Source organism: Dipodomys spectabilis, unplaced genomic scaffold, assembly GCF_019054845.1.
Source record: "Dipodomys spectabilis isolate Male_0828 unplaced genomic scaffold, ASM1905484v1 ptg000008l, whole genome shotgun sequence".
NCBI lineage: Eukaryota > Metazoa > Chordata > Mammalia > Rodentia > Heteromyidae > Dipodomys > Dipodomys spectabilis.
In genome coordinates this window covers 1976141-1981332 of record NW_024870685.1, presented here as the reverse complement: position 1 = coordinate 1981332, position 5192 = coordinate 1976141, and the positions used below count along the sequence as shown (strand labels likewise).

General features: G+C 34.3%; 1 non-coding gene across 1 annotated transcript; it reads left to right on the top strand.

Annotated features, from left to right (window-relative positions):
* The first annotated feature begins 1111 nt into the window (after nucleotides 1-1111).
* Nucleotides 1112-1218, top strand: LOC122124933. The gene has a single exon (XR_006150692.1). It is a non-coding gene; the product is annotated as a U6 spliceosomal RNA (small nuclear RNA).
* Nucleotides 1219-5192: the final 3974 nt, after the last annotated feature.

Below are 5192 nucleotides of genomic sequence, written 5' to 3'. Positions count from 1 at the left end.
ACTCAGGCCCCAGAGTGCAAGCCCCATGACCAACAAAGTCAAAATAAAACAAAACAAAACAAAACACAGTCTCTCACATTTGTGGCCTCAACTCTGTAATACTGTTGCTTCAACCTAGGGCTAAGATTTTAGTTGTGGACATGTATCAACTCTCCTGATTCAGACTCTACTTGATCATTTTTTAATAAATATTTTGTTCTTAATTTTCCTAGTTGTAAATTCACATGCACCTATAAAAAAAATGGTTTGACCACCCCAGTAACCTCCTCAAAGTACCTCCTAATGATGACTAACAAAAAGTTGTATTATATAACAAGTAAAACAATGCTACAAAGAAAACCAATAATTAAATAATGATTAATAAAATAAAAAACAAAACAATTACCAGTGTTTTTAGTATTTGAAGTGCACTACATATTAGATTTTCTATTTTCTCATATTCCTGTACATTTTAAACCGCCTAAGATTATGATGTTCAACAAGATTTTTATAGGCTATGAATAGTCTTCAAAGTTACACACTAAGGTTATTATTTATGGCTCATCTCATTATTTGTATATGGCTTATATCATCTCTTGTTCCTCGCTAAAATATAAAGTAAGGAATCCCTAAATTTTAACAAGAACTGTGTAGTAAGCAAGTCTTAACCCTTCATTCTCCTTCTTCACACAAAGACTTTGCAACTTCTCATTAACAAAGTTTCTATAAATTCTGAAATGTACATACTTAGTACTATATGTCTGCTAACATAAATCTTAAATACATTATAGAAAATTTTATACCTGCCAAACAGTCCTAATTTTGGCATATAATCCTAAAATTAAATAGATATAAAACACTAAAATTTTTAACAACCCTTAACACTTGCTGCTGTGTTCATTATGACATGTGCCTTGTATAGAAAAATTGAATTATTTCCCCTACACATCTCTTGAACCACAAATATCTGGAATTATTTTGTTTTTGACATGTCCATCTTGACATTATTCTTAAATGTGTGCTTATGTAAGAAGTACATGGTTCTAAAATTTCACAATTCTTCTAAACTTACTTTTTGTTGAATTGCCTAGTTTAAGAAAATCAATTACACTTTATATATAAAAAATATTCTGTGCTAAATTCAGCATCACATAAACTAACATTGTAATGATACTGAGAAGATTAGCATGGCCCCTGCGCAAGGATGACAGGCAAATTCCTGAAGCATTCCATAGTTTTACAACAATAGATGCTGGAGGGGTGTGGACAGAAGGGAACCTTACTGCATTCTTGGTGGGAGTGTAAACTTTTTCAACCATTTTGGAAATTAGTATGGAGGTTCCTCAAATGACTCCACATAGTTCTCCCCTATGATCCAGAAATCCCACTTTGGGGCATTTACCCAAATGATCACAAACAAGACCATACTAAAACTACCAGCACAACTACATTTATTGCAGCATTATTTAAGATAACTAAGATATGGAACCAACCCCGATGCTCCTCAGCAGAAGAATGGATCAAGAGGATGTGTTTTATATAAACAATGGAATTCTATGCCTACATCAGAAAGAATGGCATCATCCAATTTGTTAGAAATTGGAAAGATATGGAAAAAATATTAAGTGAAGTAAGCCAAATCCAAAAGAACACAGGTCCCATGGTTTCCTTAATTTTCAATAACTAATATATGCATACTATAAGCAGAAAAGGTCAAAAGGTATGTCCATATGACGAGATAACATGATGTTCCGGGAAATGAAACCCAAGATAGGGATACAAGAATTTTTCTCTTTTTTGCTATTGTTTCTAATGTACTTATAATGTGCAATGCAATTTTTTGTGTCTTTTTATAGGTTCCTCCCCATGCTATAACAACTGTTTTCACTGTATTTGAAGTTGATGCGCCTATATCTTGTATATATGCTCTTCTAATTTGGGGAGAGGAAGGAAAAAAACAAAATGCCTAAATAGGGATACAGGTTGACCCATTGTAACAATGAGATGCACAAGACACTATGCTGAAAAATGAACGTTACAATTTAGGCAGGGGAAGGGGGGAGGGGAGTGCACTTGTGGAGGTGCGAGGGAAGGAATGGTAGGGGAAAAATAAAGGAGGAGGTAACAATGCTTGTTAGGAATTGTTCTCATTACCTAGCTCATGTAAATATGACACCTGTGTACAGTATTTTTACAATAAAAAGTATAAAACTTTTCTAAGAGGGAGGAGTTTATTTCCTTTATTTTGCTTATATAATATCGTTAACAAAGAAATTAATGCAAAACACTGATATGAAGATATTTAGAATGGATGTATGTGTGTATGTGTGTGTGTGCACGCGCGCGCGCAAGTAGCATGCGTGTACAGGAAATTGCATTTCTGTTGGCATGCTCAGAATTTGAAATCGCGGTTTCAAGGTCTTGCTAGGCCTTTCCTCTCTAGATTGGTGAGCTACTGTATAAGCTATCTTCATTCATGGCCCTATGCTAGTTCAATAAATTTTTGAAAAATTATCCCATGAATTTATTTTGCCCTGATTGGGTTCCAACTGTTATCCACAGATCTCGGGCTCCTGAGTAGATGTCCGGAGGAGTTAGGATTACAGCACAAGGTTTTCAGAATAATTTCAAAAGTAGAAGAAAATTTACTTCACAAGGTCCTGTTTTATCATCTCCTACTTTGAAAGCATTTTGGGTGATTGTATATGAATTTTTTAGGTTTTTTATTCTTAAAAGTCAGTTAATGATAATATTTAAAAGTTTTAGTGCTTTTTAAAAAGGAAACTGGAAGTTTCCTCAATTTATAAGCTCAACTCTCTACATGATAACCCAATCTCACCAACACAGTCTGTGTTGAAGACAAAATGTAACAGAAAACAATCACCATGGACATTAATTGCTATGCTATTATTTCTTGGACAATATGAATATTGAATTGAGAATGTAAGAGAATGGAGAGATTTTACCTACCTTTTGTGTACTGCTAAAAGGCTTTTGGAAACTTTGCCTCATTTCCTTTCTCACTGTATGTCTTTGGGTCATCTACTTAAGGCATTTAGTTACAATTTTTCCCAACACTAAAATGGTAATAACATTAGCATTATAACAAATATTATCTTAAGAATTAAGGGAAATAAAACTTGTGAAGTACTTAACCTAAACTTCTGTGAAGGAGCTTTGAGTTTAGCCAGCAGTTTTTTTTTTTAAATACTAAATAGAATGCAATAAGCATTACAAAAACCATTACATGTAGTGAGAAACCAGAAGTAATGTTATCTATTGACCATGTTCTGCTTCCAAGGAAATCAGGGTGATAACTTCTTATTCTGTAAATCAAACTGGTTATCTTATATCTTACGTCTTGGTAGTGTAAAAGTATCAGGGAAAGAATAATGAATGAATGTTGTAGACTGAGGTGAAGTCCATATAAAAATGTGAAAAACTGATAAAACATAAAAGTACCTTCGCGATATGTTGTGGTTTACATTTTAAGGAAGACCTAGAAGAATGAATTCTCTTTTTGATATCCTAGCATAGGTCCTTAGAAGTAGGAACTCTTTCTTCCTTCTTGTAGAGGCATCATCAGATGAGAGGAACTGTATTTTTTTTGTTTGCTTCCTTCCATTTATTCTTCAGTTTGAAATCTGAACTACTTGAGACTGAAAGAGAGCAAGGGAAATTAGACACATAGACTTTGGAAAGAACAATTAACGTAAAATAAATAAAATGCACATAGCCTTGTTAAAGGTCTAACTAAATTGAATTATAAGGTCTCAAGCATTAACAGAAAATGATTTAAGCAATATCATTTTATTGAAAATTGAAAAATGTTAGGAGTGGCTTAATATTTTTCTATCTACTACCTTGAATTAATTACTGATTTTGTATAGAGAGATTAAAGATGAGATTAACAAGAAACTTGATTAAAATTGGACAAAAGTTCTGAATAGACATCTTTTCCATAAAGCCCTGAAAATCGCCAGTGGGCTAACAAAGTTGTGTTTAATACAACTTCTATGCTGGCTTAATGGTTTGTGAAGTGAAATCATTAGAGAAATGTAATTCAAAATTACTATGATAAGGAGTTCCGGGAAGATGGCGGAGGAGAAGCTGGAGGCTAAACAAGCTCTCGCAGAGAAAGGAGTTTTATTTTATTTTTTTCAAATTTAATTTTTTTTTTGTGAACATACTGTACAGAGAGGTTACAATTACATGGGCAGGATAATGCGTACATTTCTTATCAAGCATTGCAGCCTCCTCCTTTGTTTACCCTTCACATCCCTTCCCAATCCTCCCCTCTCCCCCCCACACCAACGTTGTAAAGCTCATTTTCTACATGACAACTTGTACTTCTCATTGTTGCAACAGGTCCACCTGTATCCTTAAACGACTTTTTTTTCCCCATCTCCTCCACAAGTTATACTGACATAAAATATAGTGAAAGCAGGGGTTATACTGTGGGGGAGGGACATACAAAGCAACAAAGGGATAATCTTATAAATGCATTAGAAACAAATGCATTAAATAAAAAAACATTAAAATACCTATCTAAGGGTTCATTTTCCTAACATCACATTATCTGACCTTTTCCGCTTGACTCATACATATACTAGATTTTGCAAATAAGGGAAACCATGGGACCTATGTTTCATTGGGCCTGGCTTACTTCATTTAATATAATTTTTTCCAAGTTTTTCCATTTCCTAACAAATGGGGCAATGTTGTTCTATCTGATGGAGGCATAGAATTCCATTGTGTATATATACCACATTTTCTTGATCCATTCATCTACTGAGGGGCATCTGGGTTGGTTCCATATCTTAGCTATGGTAAATAATGCTGCAATAAACATAGTTGTGCTGGTCGCTTTAGTGTGGTCTTGTTTTTAAACATTTGGGTAAATGCTCAAAAGTGGGATTGCTGGGCCATAGGGGAGGTCTATGTGAAGTCTTTTCACGAACCTTCATACTGCTTTCCAAAGTGGTTGAACAAGTTTACAATCCCACCAACAATGCAGTAAGGTTCCCTTCTGTCCACATCCCCTCCTACATCTGTTGTTGTTAGAGTTCTTGATTATAGCCATTCTAACTGGGATGAGGTGGTATCTCAATGTTGTTTTGATTTGCATTTCTTTTATGGCTAGGGAGATTGAGCATTTTTCTTCCTGTGTCAATTGGCCATCTTTCATTCTTCTTCAGAGAAGTTTCTCTTCA